The following is a 23,476-nucleotide window of genomic DNA, read 5'->3' as shown; positions in this document are numbered from 1 at the left end:
AGTCTGGATTTTGGTGCTCTTAAGCCCAGTTCAGACCAAAAAATCGCAATGCATCAAAGCAGTTTTAGAACGTTGCAGGTGAAAGTTGCAGCGGTTTGAACCGACTCATCTGGACTCAAATCGGCTGATGTCGCCGCCAGCGATTCAGCTCGTCAAATTGGCAGCAGCTGGTTTTAGAACGTAACATGTCACTTGTTGCATCAGCCGATTAAGTCACTTACGAGCTGTCAGCTGTTTGAAAAGGCTGTTTTGGACGGAGAGAGAGAAAGAGACAGAGAGAGAGCAAAAGAGACGGGGAGAGAGAGAGGTTTGAGCAAGCAATACAGCGAACAAGGAGAGGGAGCGCCGTAATCCAGAACAAAGCAGCAGATCTGAAATAAAACGGTATTTTCGCTGTTTCATCACAACTAGACTAATTTATAATATAACTAATTTATATTTCATAATGCTACAAATTATATCCAGCTACGAAAACAAGCCTGAAAAGTCGGAGGTTAGAACAGAACAGAGGCGTTGCAGAGATAATAAACCATCTGGCCTCGTCTCACTGGTGTGAACTGGCAGGTTTCAGATTGTTGCAGATCTGCACGCTGCGAGTAGCTGCATGTTTCTACTCGTCTGGTTGCGAACCTTTGGTCTGAACTGGGCTAAATACCCCATCACCTGATTTCCTTCTTTGCCCCGGACATAATTTCTACAGTGATTAATACGTAGCTTACATCCAAATAACAGTGCGTTACTTTTTGTGGTTCTACGATAGTTAACAAGGACAGTCTGACTTATGCACGACTACAATATGAGTTTGTTGACTGCACTCAAACGGCTGCCATTACGTTTTATTTCTGACTGCTAAACAGCTGTTCAAGGAGGGAGTTCTTGGACTCTTCTAGCACCGATGTGAATCAGCCAGGGCTGAAACCTAAGGACAACTCTTCTTCTTCTACAAGATCTAACAAATAGGAAAAGATCGGCATCAAGACATTATATGATGCATTTAAGTACCAGTTACCAAACAGAAAGTTCCTCAAAACTCATATTGGACTCACTTTGTCTTTGTTTTACCTTTGAGTTCGACCTCCATGAAACTCCTGTCTTGGATTTGGTTTTTGGGGGGGTGGTGCTCACTAACTTGGACCACTATCCTCGTCCTCAGGCGGACAAACAGTCCATTTCAGAGGTGAAAGTCCATGGCCTTAAAAAAACAAACCCTTCCCTCATTTATGTCCAAATGTGACACTGTACTTCGTAATACCCTTGGGACCTCTGTGTCCGTAGTTCCAGGTCGGTTCCCAACAGCACAGTAGTGCTGCGTAAACCTCTTTTCCATACCCTTACACACACACACATAAAATCACACACACCCCCCAAGGTAACTGTGGGTAGTAGAGCCCCAAAGCTTCGTCGTCCAGGACAAATTGGTAGCGAGCGGCTCATTTACTCGGAGCCGTCATGAATGGACTGTGCCGTGACTGTGTAAACAAGTGCAAAGACTCCCAAGGGCATTCCTGCATAAATAATGACTCCGAGAGATGTTTGCCATTTGTACTACTCACTGGTTGCAGACATGGGTCAGCTAGTCTCCTCTGTGGGGAGTCTTCAGTAAACAACAGTCGCCGTGTCCATTAACGACTGTGTGGAAAGTTTACCTGGTCACAGGTGCGAAGGCTGTGTCTCCCCGGCTCGGGGATGTTGGGAATTTATTTGGCTTCTTCAACCGCTTGTTTGGAAGCTTCTGGTTTTCAGAGATTAACTTGCAGGCCCTCTGCTTTGGTGTGAACCATAGTAGACGTTATGGCTCACAAGGTTACTTCATTGTACGTTTGTATTTGGTTGGTTTGAGGTCACGCTGCCCGGCTTAAATCAAGACTCAGAAGTCGTTGTTGGGTCGCGAGGACGTTGGAGGGACTTTGTTTTGCCATCCTGCCGGGGTAGGGATGTTGGCGGCAGGTGAGAAATCAAAACACGTCACATCTCCCGTCATCTTAGCCAAACATCGGCTTGTCTACAGTCTGCTCTAAAACACACAGAGCAATAGTTGAGTCATTTTCTTCTTTTAGTTCAGCTCGTCTTTGCAACATAATGAACTTGGAAGGAGAATAAATCAGCCGTTATTGGGACTCCTGAAAGTATTATTCTCACCTCCCCAAATTAACAAGATTTAAGCAGTGTGAGTTTGATTGAATTGCTCCATACCCTCTGTGTGTGAACACGCCCGAGGTTTGACATTAGAGGAGGAAATAATGGAGCTGGGAGCCGTGCTTGTTGTCATGGTCGGACTTTGATGAATCTATTTCTGGTTGATCTTACGTGTGTGACTGAAACCTCCCTGTTTCTATGACTAAACACTTTAGAGGACCTGCCTTTACACATGCCAGACCAATTGTAACAAAGAAGAGCAAAAGGTCAAAATAAGTAAGATGTTAGGTACCGATGCGTCTACAGCCATGTTTCCATTCACGTGTTTCTCTGCACATTTTAAAAGTATCTCATTAGAAAAGCTGCAAAAATCGACTAAACTTCCTCAGTTGAATCAAAAAGGTGTTTCTTTTTTAATCTATTTGGTTCATACACATTTAAACACACATACACGTGTGTGTGTGTGTGTGTAATATGTATGTATGTATATGTATATGTGTGTGTGTGTGTGTGTGAGTACGTCCGTGTGTATGTATGTATGTTATATATTATAATAATATAAAGAATAATATGGAATACAAATGGAAGTTATTATTTCCATATTATTGTTATTATAACTTTATGGATAGAAGGCAAAATATTTCAGTAATATTTATTAAAAAGGGGTGGAATTAAATAAGTTTACACTTCTTTCCACTCCTTTTCGGATATGTTCACAGAATTTATATTTTTTCAGTTTACTTTTTTGTTAAACTTTGTTATTGTACATTTATTTTTCTCTGTTTTTTTTTTTGCTTTTCTTTATGACTGCCCATTAATGTATGATCATTTTGTTTTTTCACATATTTGAAATAACCTAAAAACTAAACTAAACTAAAAAAAAAAACTAAACATACAAACAGAATTAATATGATTACAATACCACCACATGGAACGAAAAGGAGCTATGAGACACATCACATGTTATGTTTAATCCCAGTCTGCATCCTGACTATCTCTCAGTATCCCATCTTTTTTTGTCTTTGTGGAAAAGAGTAGAAACACCTTTATCCCCAACATTAAAAAAAATTTAACTCACTTGTATCTACCCAGATATTCTCACGACGTGTCTTCAACTCCAGACGGCAGCAAAACATGGAGAACACTAGCTGACGTTAAAAAATCAAACTCGCTCAATTTTAACCGAATCCCTGGAGACCTCTCTCCGTTTTTCTTTTGTAGATAGATGGTTAGGTGACCAATGGGGCCATTGTTTTGTTTCTGGTCAGCAGCCTCTACGTCTGAGGATTACAGCCATGCAGAGCCTGTAGCGCCAACATCTGACCAAACTACACTGAAGCCAAGTGTTTTCAGTCCAAACTAGATGATGGAAACACACCTAATCTTTTTTTTTTTGCAACAATTCAAACGTTTGCATACAATTTGCATGGCAATTGAATGGAAACCCAATTTATGGCATAATTCTGTATCCTGTGCCTTATAATGTTAAGATATATTCAAAGAGACAACTTCCTTTTTTCCCCCATTTGTTAGAGATTTCCGTGCATGGACACGTCCTTATGTTGGATTGCTGTAACATTCTGCAGTTGAGATTTTCCCCTCTGTAGCAGAGAGAGTGCCGGAGCGATTGACTGACCATCCTCCCTACAGCCACACTGCGGCTATAAACTACCAGTGAACTGCAGTCTTCCTCTTCACTTTGCTCAAGAAGCTGTGGTGCACTGACCTGATGTAATCTCCAGCTCCATGTGCATTCTGTTCTTTTGACTGTTGTCACTGCACGTCAGTAGCTGCCGGGAACTCTACAGTCGGCTCGGTTTTTTTCCGACGGCAACCCAGGCTGCAAGCAGCACTCCAAATTGTGTTTCATAATTGTTTGGCATATGGGTTTCCGCTCCAAGCGTGGGTTTTAAGGGAGAATGGAAAGCAAGAGGATGTGTCAGTGGGAGAGAGGGGAAGAAATAAAGAGGGAGACAAAGCAACACCCACTCCTCATTAGCTTAAACATTGCGTGTATCCGTTATCCTGTAAAATAACATTTGAAGAAGGGAGGAAAAAAAGAAAGTGGTAGCCCACATCGACTGTGCCACAACATGAGATGGATGTATAAAATAAATCTCCGCACTCAGACTCTACCATCTGTTCATGTTGGAGAAGAGCGTGCCTTTGCAACACTATTTTCTACCCTTCTCTTAGAAACCATCAAGCCCCCTCAGAAACCACACAGCCTGACAAAGTGACGGGCCTGCATGCCAACTCCGTGGCTGCATCCTTTCTCTTCTTCTGCTTCACAATCTCCAGATAGTTTGCATATCTAAATCCAGTTTTTGATAGCATATGCGAAAATACAATGTGACATTATACAATTTGAGCTCCGTGTGAGAAATGGAATTATCCCGGTCGTGATTGTCAACGCCGTGTTCACCGCAATCACTTTCTTCCAGGAGCAGAGACGTGACTCACTCACAACTTGACCCGCTGTCATTATCTATTCCCTCCGACAGTATTTATGCATTTGGCTCGATATTTTGTTTTCCTTCAGGTAAATTAGAAATGAATTTGGAAATGGAAAATATAAATAGAGGAGTGATGAAAAAATGAGTAATCCCCCTGCAAATTGGAACAAGGAGTAAATCCCACCGGCAGTAAATCCCCCCACTGTTTATATCTCTGTCGCTCTCTCTCTCTGTTTGGATGCTTCACAGGAAGTGGTCGATCTTCACAGTGAAGACTGTGCGACAGCGTCATGGGCTTCTTCTCTGTCATCTCCACAACCAGACAAACACCCCGGTGGTCTAATTGATACAGGATGTGTTTTCCAGGGTCCCCAGAGGAAGGTCACACCACATGAGTGTGACACACTGTGGAGACACACACAACATCCCTCAGCACCAGAACCAAATCTATATTTATGTCAGTCTTCTATTTTGAGGAATTTAAACATTTTACAAAACCTTCCTTTTTTCATTCAGCTTCTGTATAAACACTTAAACTAAAGTGAAATGTTTTCTGAACAAGAGTAGCGAAACTAAGGGCGCACTCCCACTGTGCCTCCGTCCCGTGCCCCGTGCTTTAGGGTCCTTGTCCCCCCCTCCAGGCCCGTTTGTACTCACACTACCTGGGCCTCGGCGAATGCTTCTTGCTGCCTATACGTCATCACGCCGTAACACGTCACACGCATTGATGACGTTATGGCGATGCGTGGCTTTGTTTCCAGATCTTTCCGTAGACCTCAGAGTTTATGTGCGTCTTGTCGACTGTTTTTGAATCTTTTCATCGACCAAATCTGCAGTAAACCCCCACCTCCGCATCACACCAACGTGAACCTTTCACCGCCATTGTTTTAAATGTCCGCGCGTGGTCCCTCCTTCTTTTTTCTATATCCCAACAGGCGCACAGGAAATGACTTCCGTAGGCCTCATGCTCGTGCTCGTACATGTGCAAACGCGCTCTACAAAAGCCCACCTCTCTCAGACGGGCCGTGGACGGCCAGCTGGCCGCAGTTATGCGCGGAGCGGGTGCACTCACACTGGTCGTTGCGGGACCTGCATACATTTAACATTCAGTGCTAACAGACACATTTGAGACGTACTCAGGAACTTTTCTGCTCAGTTCAGAGCTTAATAAATCCTTAAATTTAGACATTTCACATTCAGACTGTGTGTGTCATGGCGAGTGTGTAGCTGATGTGATTTTCATGGTGCAGATCCACCCAAAATGCAAATAAATATAGGCTAAAAACAAGTCCAAACCAATAGTAAACTCCCTCGGGGACAAAAAAAGTCTAAAATCTCAAGTCTAACTCGTTAAAACCAGAGTTTCAGAAAATCCTAATTCAATTTAATTCAATTTTATTTATAGTGCAAAATCATAACAACAGTTATCTCAGGACACTTTACAGAGTAAAGAGTCTATGACTTATTTATGATTTACAGAGACCCAACAATTCCCCCGTAGAGTACGGTGGAGACGAAAACCTTCACTATAACAGACAGGAACGTCAGACAGACCCAGCTCTGTGGAGGACGGACATCTGTCTGCACCGGAGAGAGGAAGAGAAGGAGAGAGAGAGAGAGAAAAGACGGACAGATGGACAGAGAGAGACAAAGACAGACTTCCAGTAACTATAATCATATCTATAGTAATGTGAATATGACTTATTAATACAGCAGAATAATAGAAACAAACACAGCTAAGGTGATAGATTATAACAGCAGCAGGAAGCGTCATGCAGGACCACAGCAGCAGGCACCACCACCATCAGCAGAGACCTACACACAGGACCAAGGCAGCAGGCACCACCACGATCAGCAGAGACCTGCGAGACGACAAAGCACAAACAACTCCGGGGAAGAGTTTTGAGCCTGGAACCAAGCAAACCAACTATGAGATGAATTGTGACCATAAAGACTTTGATTTGGTGCAAAATCAAACTGGAAAATGAAAGAAAAGTCAGAAGACTGTGAACATAACGTTTCCATTTCCATGGGAGCAGCAAGCTGTTGCACTGTAGGATTGTGGGTAGTGTAGTACTTCTCCAAAACAAGGACTTGGACACATAAGAGATGGGGGTAGCCACCATGATGTCATTATGGGTTGTGGACTATCATTTTGAATCCTAGCGTTCGGCATTTTGGCCGTAACTCTCTTGTTTGTTGTTTAACCTGGATGTTTCCACTTTTAGCCTTTAGCTTAAGGCTAAAGATGGAAACTGGCCATTTTTCCTCCAGCTGATGCTAAAAATCGTCAGTTTCCCTGTAGTTACGACGCTAGCACTAGCTACCCTTAGCTTTGTTAGCAAGGTGCCACCGTACGCTGAAGAAGACATTTTAAGATGACCACAATGTCCCAATGAACTGTAACGATGTACAAAAACACTGCAAGAGGGTCAAAGTCCTGAACGACACACAAAAACGAGTTCACTGCCATTTAAATGTCCACAGCGCCGTAGATGTGCATCTCTGAGCCTCTGCCTCGTCGATAGCACGGCGACCTGTCAATCACAGGGAAGTCTATTGTACTGGCGAAACTCCGAACACGCAGGGAACAATTTCAAACAACTTATTGTGTTGAATTTTTCAAGGTTACGTTTTATAATTGTTTTTTTCTTCCTGGAAAAAAATGATATGCACAAAAAAGAGAGATTACATTGTCAGCTGTTTGGATTTAGTTTATCATTGAAATAACTACTTCATTTCATTTCAAGTTCATGTTAATTCCTCATTTACTTTTATCATTTCATCCATGTATGTTAAACTGTAGGCTATCCTGTGTACAGCCAAGTGTACACTACTTTATATCGCGTATAATTACTACCTACTACGTTACGTAGTTTCCATCCGGGAAGCTTGAAAGGAAATATCTAAGGAAAATAACCACAACCAGGATTTCTGAGTAGCTTATTACTTCAGACAGGTCTGACACATTAATTGTCGACATGGAAGAGAGACACTTGTATCACCTTTCCTCCTGATTGCAATGGATTAAGCGGAGCACATGTCTCTCTGTGTTTTGGGCATTACATACATACATCCCTTCCAGCCGCCTGTGCCAAGCAGTGACACATGGTCGGCTATGCATTACTTTTTGAGTGTTTGGCTGCAGCCTCGCTCTCTCTCCACGGCCCCTCAGCCTGCCCGCCTGTAAAGAGGACATCCATCACGACATGTCCGATTTGCCGCGCAGTCACGCCTCTCTGCTAATACAGTCTGTTAACCAGTTGTTTAAATTTGTGCTACGACCCTCGTATTTTCAGGGATTTGTTTTATTTCCATTGAACTCTGTTTAACTTTGAGTTCTCTGGTGGAAAATATTCTATTTCCAATGGTGTTCTTTGAATTCTCAGCTGTTTTATGAGGACACTGACGATCATAATTGGCTCGTGGGCTAATTAACTTTTGTTTTATCAAAAATAATTAAGAATTTGTTCAAAGAAAGGCAAACTTCTCTTTTAATCCTGTTGAACATGGCCCAGATGAAAAGAGCCCTTTCAACTCACACAGATACGATGATCATTTGCAGGCTTAACTGGTGTTCACTCGCTGAGAGTGAAATAGCAGTGTGTGATGGTCTTCGCTGTGTACTTCACACTACAAACTATTTGTTGCCCAATGACATTGAGGTGACCCAGAAAATTCTATGTCATTAAATGCTTGGAGAATTTTTGCGCCGCTGACCGGAGTTTGTTCCCAGCTCGCCGACACGTCGCTTGTTTCTCTCGCTGCACTTTTGAGTGTCATCCATTTGTCCGTCGTGCTGTAATGAAATTCTACAATTACTGGGCTTTTCAGGTCTGTTTGTTCTGTTTCTCTGCTGCTTCCCCCGGCCTTGCTGCACAGTCACATCTTTGCACTGAATGCTACCAAATGGGTTTCCTAGATACCCTCACACACAACGCCGTTTAATTCTGGTTACACAACACTAGATGTCACTCCAATGTTCTGAGATTGGTTTGATGTGACTGCATTTGCCCACAACCGAGGTGGACATCCCTATTCGCCTTTTAGCGCGCTCCCACACATCAGCTCCCATGCTTTCACATCACATTACATCACATATCCCCGTAGTTAACCACGGATCAAATGCTTGTGTCATGCGAGTCGGAGATGCTGCCTCAGATAAGCAGATTTAAAGTGTGTGTTATCTGAGCAGAAAACTGAAGAGGGGTTAGCACTGTGGTGTGATCCTGGGTCTCAAGGGGAGGCTCCCGCTTGTCAGAATGTGCTGTTGCAGGATCTTCCTGATGAAGTCATTAAGAAGTCATTAAGAAACCATTAAGAATCATTAAGTCGGGGAGGTGGCACTCCAATGCGCACAGCGAAGCGCCAGGCATCAGGAAAACTTGTTAATCACGCAGTTTATTTGTTTCCCCAGTGTGAGACTGTAAATACTATGACAGTGTGTTGAAGTGTTCATCCTAATGAAAGTCTGTATTAGCTCCTTTGCCAGTGTGTGAACGCCCGTCTCCAGAGGGGCCACTCTCATCATCACACAATGGCTGCCTCCTCGGCTCTCTCTAAGGCAATAAACAAGGCCGCGCGTTTCGGGTTCTGTTCACCCCCCACCCCCCTAATCGGCCAGGTTGCTGATTTATACAGCGGCAGAGGTATCAGGGAGCCCTGTTCTTCGTTTTTTGTCCTTTTCTGTTTCCTTGTATGATCTCCGGGCTCATGCATGTGTATGGGTGTGTGTGTGTGTCGACAAGTGTCTGCGCTTGTTACACATATAGGCGCGCCCTTAGTGTTTTTCTAGTTGATTGTCGGCGACCACTAGAAGCCCCATACTGTGACAGGTCGAGAGGAGGAGGGCACTGCTTGAAAAGCCACTGAAGAGCTCTTATCTTACTCATTAGGGCTAAGCGAGATGTTGCCTTTCCCCATGATTATCTCCATATAGTAAATTTCTCATTAGGAGGTCTCTCTAAAACAAACCCCCAGAGACACGAGGCTATCTCCAGGATGAGGGGGGAGGGACTAAGGCTCCAGTGCTGCCTGGTGCTGCTATCAGACAGAATTAGGCTCCAAGGGACGAGCGCCAACGTAAAAAAAAAAGGTCATTTGTAACAGGAGGTGAGGATGACAGGGAGCTTTTCAACTTGTATGTCATTCCTTTTTATTCAGAAATAACTTTAAAATGCACAAAGCATCGCATATACTTCATAAAAAAGGACCCTTGGAAAGTAGAAAATAACCTGACAAGGAGAACAATTTTGAAAAATCGTGTGCCAAAGGTAGGAGAATTTGTCGAAGGGAGCGTGACTCACGACCTGAAGTGGCCGAGAGGAGAAGCCTTAGCTTCCTTTCCTTTCTTCAGATCCTTCGGTTTGGTGCTCATCTCATATCCCTCCACTTTTGGTGGCCTCAGCCGCCGTCGTGGAAGTAATTAAGTTACTGTGATGGATTTCACACAGTGTGATAAAACACTTCCTGCAATTAGCTGTGTTGGCTCTCCTCAGGTTTTCTCTAAAAACAATAGAAGTGTGCAGCTGAAGTTTCCAACTATGAGGCGCTGCTTCTGTCCCGCTATAAACACCGAACTGTTGTTTGTGGTGGAAATTTAACGAACACTTTCCTGGTGAGAAATAAACCTATGAGTCGACTGAGTTTGAATGGTTTAATGAGGAACAGGTCAACAAATGGGCCGACAATCGAACAGACGGAGTCACGCGATACTATTCAGCTGAGGAGGGTCAGAGTCATCCACCAGGCTTGTTTCACAGTCTGACCATTTCTTGTAGTTTAGCCTTTTAATACACAGCTTCCATGTGCAGTAGATGTGGAACGACGCACGGGCACCTTCCAGTTGTGTGCGCTGGGGCGAACTTTGTTCAAGGCCGTCTGAGCCCCTGTGAAACTTAGCCGGTCCATTTGGGTTTTCTCAGTTGAGACAAACAGGTTTAAAGAGCAAAGGACAATAATGAATCAGCAAAACAGGTTGAGAACAACAGGTTTACAATAAAAGAAAGAAAGTGCATATTGCAAATTTCTATCACATTTTACATTTACTATTAATCCATAAGTGAGACTGCACTTGTTTTGTCGTTTTCCATGACCCAATCTTTAAGCAGGGATGTAATCTTTAGACTCATTTATGCTCCTGTAACGTATGGAAACAGATGTGTTCATTTCAAATCATGTAACCATCACTACCCACATACTTCTGTGCTTTCCTTACGTTGGCAGCATGAGTCAAACGTTTCTGACAACAGCGAGCATGGCGACAGAGAAGGTCGTTGAAATGAGCCTCCGAGGCAGTGTTGTACTCGCCATTTCTTTCTACTCTTTTTAAAACTTCTTTGCCGTGTCCTGCAGTCGAGTCTCGCTTGAACTATTGGCTCCACACTGGTACTGCTACAGTTCACCTGTGTCTGTAAGCTTAGATTACATTAGACTTACAGTATATGACGGTATATATGTGGAGGAAAATGACAAACTAAATATTTTGACGTTCAGTTCTGAGGACTCATTTGGACTCATGACTTTATCTCTGTCCATCACATTTACTCCCTTATCGTGGCCAGTTTGGTCTGAGTCGTTCCCAAAGTGTAACTTAATCCGTCTATTTAAGAGAGTCTTGCCCATTGTATAGTTTATAGATTAAAAGAGGTACACACCTTAAGCATGTGAATGGGAGCAGGAACTAATCTGATCAGGTAAATCTGTACCCGCCAATTTCCCACCTCCGGGGCAAATGCAGTGATGAGCGCTGTTAAGGCTAATTTACGCTCTACGTTGGATACGGATATGGACGGAGCCTTCTGTCCGTACTCGTCCGTATTTCTGCACGTATCCTGCAAGCTCACTGATGCGTGCAGATAGGGACCAAACGTTGCAGTACCACAGGAAATCGTCGGGGCAGTGTACACAAAATAGTGCTGTGGCTAGCAGGAGCGAGCAAGTCATCAAAAACCCAGACATCCAGAAATACAGAAAGTGAAGTTCGTCGTCGGTTTCTGTCACCTGTGAAACCAGTGTCTGGTCCACCCTCTGGGATGTATTCACGTCTACATCGCTGCCCGCCATTTGCCTCCTCCTCAATAGATGCAGGATTGTTTTCTCCTCCATGGCCACCATTTTTGCTGTTGTCATAAACTTTATCGGAGTAACTTTCGAATCGCCCTCTAGAGGATGTTTTACCCAACGTCCATTCTGATGTAAAGGACGCATGAGGGCAGTGACGATGATAACATTGATGACGTACGTCTCTATTTGCATTCAGGAGCGAGCGAGTCATCAAAAGCCCAGACGGTCATCCTGAAATACTGAAAGGGACGTTCGACGTCAGTTTCTCCCATCTGTCAAACCAGTGACTGTAATTCTCCGTCCACACTCTGGGACATCTTTAGTGTCTCCCAGACCATCGCCGTCTACAACGCTGCCCGCGATTTTGCCTCCTTCTCAACAGACCCAGGATGTTAAAAAAAAAAATTTCAAACTTTATTGGAGCATCTTTGAATCTGAACAATACCCTCTGAGGATTGTAAAGGACGCAGGAAAGCATGAGGGCAGTGACGATGTACGCACAGAATGGGAGCATAAATGAGCCTTTATACTGTCTGCTCCCCCATCTATCCTGGCATTGCCAAGGCATACGGTGTGTATGTTCCTGAATAGTGAAAACCACTAGCTGTAACTGAAAGTTTTTTAAAAAATGTATGTGAAAAATTAGGCTCTAGATGCGGCAAACCTTTCTCCCCCTGAAAACACCTCAGCAGCAACTTTGACACAACACATTTCTGTCATCCCTGACATGTTCCAGGGCTCCCGTCCAGCTCTGGGGTCCCTACATCATTTAACGCCTCCCTCAACCAAAACATCCAAAATAAACAATAAAAAATGCAGGTGTGTTCAGCAGAGCATCTCGTGTGATCACAGCCTGGTGATTTCCTGCAGTAACTTTTACTGCTACTCAGCCGTTTGCAGCCAATGAAGAATATTGGAATAAACACTATAAGAATACCAGAAAAGCTACGCAACCGACGGCTTTCAGCTGCCATATTATTATCTAATGGATGATGCCTTTGTCCACACATTTTGGCTTGTTACTTCAGCCCGCTGCTGTTCTACCTGAAAACACAACCATCCTGCTGACCGTATGACCCAGGTCAACCAACTTCTCTCAGGGTTTAATCTGCGTTGTGTGTAAACACATTAACCGGCAATTAATATGGTGATTCAGCTCCAGATGTGGTTGTAAAAGTGGAGTTTGGACTTGGCAAGCAGCTTCTTGGATCCAGATGGGTTAGCCGCTGAAGCAATATTCCACCTGCTCCCGCCGCCATTATTTTTCACACATGCAAACAAATGCCCCAAATGAGAGCCGCAGCATTTGGTTTAGCGGCGCTGATGAGGGTGTGAGGGGGGAGGAGAAGGCAGAGGGGGGGGCGCGCCTCGGTCTCGCAGCATCCATATCCACCTGGTTAGTGTGTGTTGAGACGTGGCAGAGAATCTGTTTCTGCTCTTCCGTTATGGTAATTTCAGTCCTCCCACACTCAGAACATGATGATGTGAGGGTTTCATCAACAGCTGCAACTGTCTGTCGAGTGATACAACATTACTGCAGTATCAGTAGTTTTCTGTCAACTAGTTAAACTCGACAAACTTTCGCTGTTGGATCGCGTCGATAACGTGGAAGAAAATGATGTAAAACGTGGAAATAGTAGAAGCCTGAAGCGGTGGCTTAACCCCGTCTGTGGCACTCCACCTCACCTGCTAACTCAGACACAAGCGGCCCACGATTCCTCAAGCAAGTTGAACCGAATTTTTTTTATGACCCCGCTTTTTTTCAAGCCATGTTATTGAATCCTCCTATAACCAGCCCTATGCATCTTTGTTTATGGAGAAAGGTCAACCGCTATAAAACAAAACTGACTCTTTTTGAAAATGAATCTATGTGAAACATGACGCTGCAGTATTATCTTTCAAAAGCAGTGCGGCAACCCGAGCTGCCTCTGATGTATTGTCACAGCCTCTGTGGCAAAGGTCCTGTCAGCATGGAGTCATTCAAATAAAACAAACACACTGGAACAGATAAGACTCACGCTGCGTGTCAGCCACAAACGTCATTTTTACCCCGTGCATCGGAGGGCTGTTCGCCCGTTGCTTTGCAGTCCTCTGGTTTTCTCAGTCAGGTGCACGCGGGTCACAGCTGACATATTGTGTAACGCCCGCTGCGATCATCGGTCGCATCAACCAGCTGCAGAAAGACTGATTGCATACAAGCTCTGTTAACTCCCGTACTCATCAAGAGTTTCCTCAAAACCACCCACTGATATGAGACTCAGAGCAAAACAAGTGGCTAGTTTTCATGTCACACATCCTCTCAGTTTTTTTTTCCGTCTCTCTGCAGCACTCATCATCATCCACAAGATAGACGACATGATAGAAATATAAATGTACCGTAGCTGTCCTCAGTAGAAAACACCCACATTTTAATGTATTTGTACAATCACAAAATTCCCAAGCCGGCTGCATCAGTTCCTCATTCCTCTCTGCCTGTTACCTCGGCGTGATTAAAAAGCAGGTGTAGACATTGATCTCGACTTGACGTGTTACTCTTGTGTATTAAAACTCATTAAATGTTCATCTTGCACGTAACAATAAAGCTCAGATGCAGATGTTAACCTTGATAGGTTGGTGCATTCATTTTCCAGTCCCATGCAGGCATTAGCAGAAACCCTGAAAAAAGTAGAGAAATTATATTATAGCATATTTAACTTAACTCAATTTGCATACCTATTTTAACCAAAACCATGATTTTTCTCTGAACCTAACCAAGCAGTTTTGTTTCAGTTTTGCAACATTAAACATATGTTTTGCCTCAAAAACGTAATTGAAAATGCAGTTTTGTTGTACAGGAAGGCGCTAAGACAGGGTTGCTCTCTTTCCAGATTTGAAAATGTAAATTATGTAGCTTAAAAAAATAGTAATATCACCAATACTACCACTTACCATTCACCTTGACAATCGCTGTGTGAAGGCCTTTACCACCGAGGGAATGATAAATAAACAGCAATTTGATTTAATTCAATTTTATTTATAGTGCCAAATCATAACAAACGTTATCTTAGGGTTCTCTACAGAGTAGGTAAAGACCACACTCTATGACTTATTTATGATTTACACAGACCCAACAATTCCCCCGTAGAGTACGGTGGCAACGCAAACCTTCACTTTAACAGACAGGAACGTCAGACAGACCCAGCTCTGTGGAGGACGCACATCTGTCCTGACATAATCATCTTAAAGATAACAACATTGTCGGCGTGGGTTTCCTCCGGGTTCTCCGGTTTCCTCCCACAGTCCAAAGACATGCACGTGCTAGGTTAATTGATGAGTCTAAAATTGCCCATAGGTATGAATGGTTGTCTGTCTCTGTACGTCTGTATGTGCCCTGTGATAGACTGGCGTCCTGTCCAGGGTGTACCCCGCCTCACGCCTGATGTCAGCTGGGATCGGCTCCAGCACCCCCGCGACCCCGGGATAAGCGGTTGAAGATGAATGAATGATGAATGAATAAATCAAATCAAAACAAAGCTAACATCAGATAAATCAAGCAATGAACTAAGTGTGACAGAGTGCAGCAGACATCGTGGTTAAACGCAGGTTTATACAATATACAACAATACGCAGTGTTCAGTTTAGCAGCAGATTGAAATGAAATAAGTACAAACTAGATAAGTGAGAAGGAGCGATAAGTTATAAGTGTTAAAAATGTAGCAGCATTTCCTACATAACTAAGTGACAGTGTGGCACAGTGGAGTGTAGCAGCATTTCCTACATAACTAAGTGACAGTGTAGCACAGTGGAGTGTAGCAGCATTTCGTACTGAAGTAAGTTACAGTAACCACAGTGAAATGTAGCAGCATGTCCTAAAGCACAGTAAGTGTAGCAGCAGATAGTTACAGTAAACCATTAATAAATAAATAAAGTGATGTAGTGGTGGTATAAAGTGACAGTGTAGTATAGCAAGTATTCTAGATTTTACAGGTAGCCAGTGCAAAGAAGCTAATACAGGAGAAATATGTTCTCTGCTATTTGTTTTAGTTCGTACACGAGCTGCAGCATTTTGGACCAACTGGAGACTCTTAACAGACTCATTGGAGCAGCCTGATAATAAGGAGTTGCAATAGTCCAGCCTAGAAGTAACAAATGCATGGACGAGTTTTTCTGCATCTTTCTGAGACACAATGTTCCTTATTTTCACAATATTACGCAGGTGAAAATATGCAGTCATTGTTGTTATTTTTATGTGAGAATCGAAGGACATATCCTGATCAAAAATAACACCCAGATTCCTTTCTGTGGTGCTGGAGGACAACACAACATCATCCAGAGTAACAATGTCTTTAGATATCGAGTTTCGGAGGCCTTCAGGGCCAAGTACAATAACTTCTATCTGAGTTTAACATCAGAAAATTGCAGGTCATCCAGCTTTTTATTTCCTTAATGCACATTTGAAGTTTATCTAACTGATTGGTTTCCTCTGGTTTGATCGGCAAATATAATTGTGTATCATCAGCATAACAATGAAAGTTTATGGAGTGCTTCCTTATAATATTTCCTAAGGGAAGCAAATATAACGTGAATAGAATCGGTCCAAGGACAGAACCCTGTGGGACTCCGTGACTAACTTTAGTGAGTATGGAGGATTTTTCATTTACATGCACAAACTTTCTTATAAATACGACTTAAACCAGCTCAGTGCGGTTCCTTTAATGCCAATTAGATGCTCCAGTCTCTGTAGCAGGACGTGATGGTCAATAGTGTCGAGACAAGTCCTTTGTCTGAAGCTATTAGAGAGTCATTAGTCATTTTCACCAGTGCTGTCTTAGTGCTATGATTCGCTCTAAATCCTGACTGGAAGTCCTCAAATAACTTATTATTATGTAAAAGTCACACAGCTGATTGACGACTAATTTCTCGAGGATCTTAGAGAGAAAAGGAAGGTTAGATATAGGTCTATAGTTGGCTAGTACCTCAGGATCAAGACTGGGCTTTTTAAGAAGAGGTTTAATTACAGCTACTTTAAAAGACTGTGGTACATAACCTGCTGATAAAGACATGTTAATCATATCTAATACAGGAGTGCTAACTAAGGGCGCACTCACACTGTCCTTCCGCACCGGGCCAAAACCGTTTTTTCAGCTAAAGCCTAGTGCTTTTGAGCAGTGTGAGTGCAACCGCTCCGCGCATAACTGCGGACAGCGGGCCTTCCACGGCCCGTCTGAGAGAGGTGGGCTTTTGTAAAGCACGTTTGCACATGTACGAGCATGAGCGTGCGCACGTGTACGAGCACGAGCACGAGGCCTACGGCGGTAGCGGTATGTGCGCCTGTTCGGACATAGAAAATAGAAGGACGGACCATGCGCCGACATTTAACAACAACAACAATGGCGGCGAAAGGTTCACGTTGGTGTGATGCGGAGGTGGAGTGTTTACTGCAGATTTGGTCGATGAAAAGATTCAAAAACAGTCGACAAGACGCACAAAAACTCAGAGGTCTATGGAAAGATTTGTAAACAAAGCGATGCGTCGGGAGGAAGTCAATCGATGCGTGTGACGAGTTACGGCGTGATGACGTATAGGCAGCAAGAAGCATTTGCGCGAGGCCCAGGTAGTGCGAGTACAAACGGGCCTGGGGCGCGGGGGGAGAGGGAGGGGGGACAAGTACCCTAAAGCCCGGGGCGCGGTGCGGAAGGACAGTGTGAGTGCGACCTTAAGGTAATGATTCTTTAAGTAACCTAGTTGGAATAGAGTCTAGGAGACAAGTAGAGGGCTTTGAAATAGTTGTGGTTAATTTGTTAAGGTCGACTGTAGAAAAGTAGTCCAACAACATATCAGGTCGTACAGTTTCTAAGGTTCCTTGGTTTGAAGAGAAATTGGTGCCAAGTGAGTTGCAATTGTCTCTAATAGTTATAATTTTGTCATTAAAGAAGGTCATGAAGTCGTTTCTACTGAGGGTTATAGGAATACATGGCTCAGTAGAGCTGTGGCTCTCTGTCAGCCTGGCTACAGTGCTGAAAAGAAATCTAGGATTGTTCTTATTCTCCTCTATTAAAGATGAGTAACAGGCTGCTCTGGCATTACGGAGGGCCTTCCTATATGTTTTTAGACTTTCTTGCCAAACTTAGCGAGATTCCTCAGACTGTTATGCCTTATAGGGCTTTTATTGTGAAAGGTAAGGACGAAAGGATTGGGTTTGGTATGTGCTTTTTTTTCACAGGTTAAAAGGAGTAAAGTTGTTTTTTTACCTAATTAATTTATTCTATTTTTACCTAATTATTTATCTATCTATTTTTCATTGTTTTAACACCTTGATATCATCATGTCAGGGTTTAGAGGGTGGGGGCAGATTGGGAGGGAACAAGGACATGTAGGGGGAGCAGATATCCGAATAAGTGATATTTCACTGTGCCCTTGTTACTCTCATGGATTTAAAAACGTGTTAATTATTCTGTTATGTCTTTGTTTCTCTCTGCATGTAAATATGCTTCCTCTCCACTGTGTAAATAATGAAAAGGTAAATTAAAACAAATTATCACAACAAAAAAAGGGAAAGGTCTTAAATAGGACCACAGAGCTTTGGTTGTTTAATAATCTCCATGACTCATTACCATAAAACATTACGTTGCTCTATCGCCATTTGCGTCCTGTGAAAAAGTGCTTAAGACAAATACAGCAGTTCAAAAACATATATTGGCATTAATTGTACGCTTTTGTCACAGCCTTTAAGTGGTTTTGATTATAGATTTGTTGGTTTTGGAAGGTTACTGTTAAAATCGATGTACCCTAATGATCGATAATCAACAACAACTTGGTTTGAAACTAATTTTAATACTATTTCTTCATGGTAATTTGAAGCAGTTGGACTAATAATCTCATATATATCTTCATCAATACCCACCATGCAACAGAAAGCAGAGGGGTCTAACACCAATATCACAACTGGCCACAAAAAGAATCACAATTAATTTGACTACTTCACCGTTCATGTTAAAAAAAGTGCTTTATGTTGCACTTTTAATCGCAGTGGGAAGGCTTCGGCTTAAATTAGACATCAACAGTAAGAAACTAAAGCAAAATAGCAGGCTGCTAGCTGTTTCTGGAGCCACAAACCTCCCACTCTCCGCCACATGGGGTCCGTCCTCCAGCTCGGCCCGGATGGACTAGTTGTCCCCTGATGGTTGCATCCTTTCCCCTGAGGTCTGCCGTGTGCCCACGGGTAAAGGGGAGAGATGCACTAGCAGACGCTGGCCACAGTTGCTCTGCTTGGCATGAGCACCTAGTTGGCTCTGAGCAGACCCGAGTCTTCCAAGAGCTCTGTCTTTTCCGGCCGGCCTGAGCGCCCGCATGGGGCCTGGCATGCTGAGCATGAGCTTGGCATCCCGGACAAACAACAGGAGGTGGAGGCATCCTCGCTCTTTCTCTCTCCTGATGATCTGCTCCAAGGACGATTTCCCTTCTCTCAAAACTGGCGGCGGTTCGGCACACAACAACAGCAGCAGCAGCGTTTACAGACCTTCAAAAGGAATAGAATAGAACAAAAAAGGAGAAAGGGAATAGGTTTGATTGGCTTGACTTGTATTATATAGAATAACATTCAGGGTAATTAATTTGCTTTCATGTTTGGATGTGTATATATTTACATCAGAAAATGCATATATTATGTGCTCTGAACTGGGCCTTGGCCTCTGCGCTTGAAAGATGAAAATATTTACCAGTATGTCTCCATATCTGTAATGGTAGAGTATAAACTACTGAAATGATTGTTACTGCTGGGAGGACTCTACCCTAACAATCGGGCTGAATTTGCACCTTGCTTCGCTGCATTATTTAGTCAGACACGTCCCGATGTCATTGTTATTCAACCAAAAGGTCGAAACAGACGTGGTTAGCAGGAGCGGTTGCTGTAATGCTAACCCTTGTTAATATTTTCCATGTCCTTTAGTTTACAGCAACGTATATATACTTCAGTCCATCTTATCCATACTTGTCGTCATTGTCATGGTAATTGCACTGTTGCCATTTTTTTTTAGCTCTGGCAAAAGAAGGTCGTATCTCATCTGACCCACAAAACTCTGATTCATTAGGTTTCATCCAGCCGTGATACCAGCCATCAAAGAGCCCAACACTCGTTTGAATCTCTAAATAAAATTGGAAATGTGAACTTTACAACTCTGAAACAAAACCTGGTGAGGGATGACACTAAAAAATGCTTCAACTATAAAACTATTAAACAAAAATGTAGAAAATACAACACAGTCGCCAGAAAAACACATTGGCATTCTACGTTTCTGCAAACCAAAGATAAAGAGGCTAAATCTCAATTCGTCACCTGTTTTCTTTACCTCCTCTAAGGTCCACTACTACAACATAGGTCTTAGCTTCAAAACTCCAAAAGTACTTGGTTAGCTTTGGACAACAAAACTACTTGTTTGACCCAAACATCCTCTCTGCACTCACACTGGTCAAAGGAACTAGACTTTACCCGTAAAAAACCTGTTTTGGCCCGGTACGGAAGGACAGTGTGAGTGCGCCCCAAGTCGAAAACCAACTTCCCACCAACGACTGTCACTCTAACGACGGTCGTTGGCACTTGGAGCACAAAGGGTTCCAGTGACATCATCGGCCTTGTGAGAGGTTAAATACCTGGATCTCCACATCAGATAGTTGGTCCAGTCCCAGCCTGGTCCTGGTCCTGGTCCAGTCCCAGCCTGGTCAGATGCGTACGTGAACTGATGAAGCCTCTTGGATGAGAGGTGAAACGTCTTCCTAGACAAAGAACCAAGTCCAGTTGCTTTTGACTGAAATTGATTTGAGGACGAAGTTTAAACGTTTAATTGTAGTTGCACAGACACAGACTGGTTATAGTCAACAGAATCACTTATAGTCTGAACCCCTCAGTAATATATAAACTTTATTAAAAACTAAATCTTCTGTTATGCTTAAAACTGGTCTCATGATTTATTGTCTTTTCAGGCTATTTAATTAAGTTATATAACCACAAAGTTATTCTGTCATCATCCTTAGAAGACAGCTACTTAACAAGTACAGCCAATCACTACGACATAGCATCAACATAATTAAATGTAAATCATGCATCAGGTAACGACAAGAGCATCAGATAAAGAACCAATAATCCAAAGCATTATAACCAACAACTAAAAATATGACAGGAAGTACGGGACGAGAAAAACAGGAATATGCAATATAAATTATTAATATTCAGAGAGTATGATGTTACAATAGCACGGGCAACCACTAAATCATTAATACTGTCCAAACCTGCAATTTGTAATGTAGTGCTTTGACAGAATGTCTTGGAAAATAGGTAATTCATTAAATTCCCTTAAGCATTAATATGACTAATAGATATTCATATTTACACATACTAATCATTAATTAACAATCGCACAGGTAAGCTGTCAGGCTGGGGTTTCCTGAGTGCGGGGAAAGAAACGGTTCATAAATATAAAAATTCAACTGTTTTTCCTGTAACTTTCAAGTCTATTGTTGCATTTACAGCAAAACAGCTCAACCCAGAAGTCTGGTAAACACCTTCAGTATTCAGAAAAATAAAGTCAAACAAGCTGAAACAAACTTCCTGCACAAAAAAGCTGCCAACTGAAATCGAGACAAGCACAGACATCCTGTTGCCAGCTGTATTCTTTTTGCAGCCTGGAGGTAAACACGTTACTGACATCGATTCAAAACTGTCTGAATGTGTTCTGCTTGTTCCGTTGTGTCAAACTCTACAAGTTAGATGCTGCAGAAGGGACCAGGGATGTGATCAGAATCCATCCATCCAACCTGTCCTGTTTATTATTCACAGAGCTTCGAGACAACAACTCTTTTATTTGAATTACATCTCTGTTTTCTACGTGTCAGCATTATCATATTGATCCCGTACTGTGGCTAATGAGCTGGAAGCTATACTCTCCCACTTCTCCCAGCGCGCTCACTGACCAACAGGGGATTTGAATCCTAACAACGTCCTTCAGGCATCACGTGACGGAAAAGAGAGGATCTCATTTCCATACGGAGCTCTGCGGATGGCTAGTTTCCTGACCGCCCCAGCTGATGAAAATAAAGGAAACTGTATTTTAAAGCAGCGCCCTTTCTGCAACCCCCATAATTCATGCTGTTTATGATGTAAATATTTCTGGGAGGTGAGATGACCCCACAGCATGGCAAAGGCCATTAATAATCATAAAAAATATGATCCGCCCTCTCAGTGATTAATTGCTTGCATTTTGCATAATGCTTTGTTTGTGGTGAGCTTTAAGCAATTTACTATCAGCCGACCAAACTGTCAAAGTAACCAAGGCTACTTCAAAGAGATTTTTGTCCCTGTATCACTTTTTACGCCACAGTTATCTCCGTAAACGCTCTCAGAAGGAGCTCTTTAATAAAACTAAGATGACTGATTTCTATAAATGCCACGAATAGCTTCTTAAAGCTATGGTCTACAATTTGGAATATTGGTCGTAGGCGTGCATAGAAACTGACCAATGGGAGTCATCCGGTCCAAAAGGCTCCCACTGACTCGTACCCTCCATCCAATCACCTCATCTCCCCTCTTCTCCTCGTCATCCCGCCTTGTCCCCTCCCTCTCTGTAAACTCAGCTAGTGATTAGCTTAGCAGCTCAGCAACCAGAGCTTCTGTTACCATGGAGAAGGAAAAGACCGATACCAGCAAAAGGCCTCTGCTCGCCCTGACAGCGAAGGTTAGAGAACACGTAAGTGGACCGAGGAAAAGGCAGAAATGTGACCTACATAGGAACCAAAGACGAGTCAACTACGGGGATTCCTTTGAACAGGTCATTTTTGTGTTTTATTGTGGTAGATGTGACATAAATAGCCTCTGTTAGTCTGTGCCAATACTGGCTTCTGACTGTGAACGTCCCTGCTCTGATAAATGGCTTTACCAACACATGTTAGCATACGTTAGCCGTGTGTTTTTAGCATTGTAAACTAACGTTACTTTTCTCAAATCTGTCTCAGAGGCTCAACTGACCATAGCTTTAAAGTGCTAGCAAGCTCCAGACTTTAAGGGCGCACTCGTACTGTCAATCCGTACCGTGCCCAAACAGGTTTTACGGGTAAAGCCTAGTTCGTTTGACCAGTGTGAGTGCAACCGCTCCGCGCCTAGCAGCGACCAGCTTGCCGTCCACGGCCTGTTTGGGAGAGGTGGGCTTTTGTAAAGCACATTTGCACATGCACGAGCACGAGCGTGCACACATGTACGAGCATGAGCACGAGCACGAGGCCTACGGCGGTTCTGAGGTCATTTCCTGTGCGCCTGTTGGGACGTAGAAAAAAGAAGGAGGGACCATGCGCAGACATTTCAAACAATGGCGGTGAAAGGTTCACGTTGGTGTGATGCGGAGGTGGAGTGTTTACTGCAGATTTGGTCAATGAAAAGATTCAAAAACAGTCGACAAGACACACAAAAACTCTGAGGTCTACAGAAAGATCTGGAAACAAAGCCACGCATCGCCATGACGTCATCAATGCGTGTGACGTGTTACGGCGTGATGACGTATAGGCAGCAAGAAGCATTCGCCGAGGCCCAGGTAGTGTGAGTATAAACGGGCCTGGAGGGGGGGACAAGGACCCTAAAGCACGGGGCACGGGACTGACGGGCAGTGTGAGTGCGCCCTAAAAAAAATTAGTAAGTCAAAACAAAAGTGATGCAGAAAATGAAAATGAAGGCAGTATTTTTACTTTATAAATAAAGTGCTCTTTAAAGATTTCACCGGTATATTTTTAGACTGAATCTCGGTTGTGTGGATTAAACTGACAGGAAACACTTTGATTCAGTATTGACTCGACTGAGA

This window comes from Echiichthys vipera (assembly GCF_963691815.1).
Source record: "Echiichthys vipera genome assembly, chromosome: 17".
Classification (NCBI taxonomy): Eukaryota; Metazoa; Chordata; class Actinopteri; order Perciformes; family Trachinidae; genus Echiichthys; species Echiichthys vipera.
Note: the sequence above shows the minus strand (reverse complement) of the source record.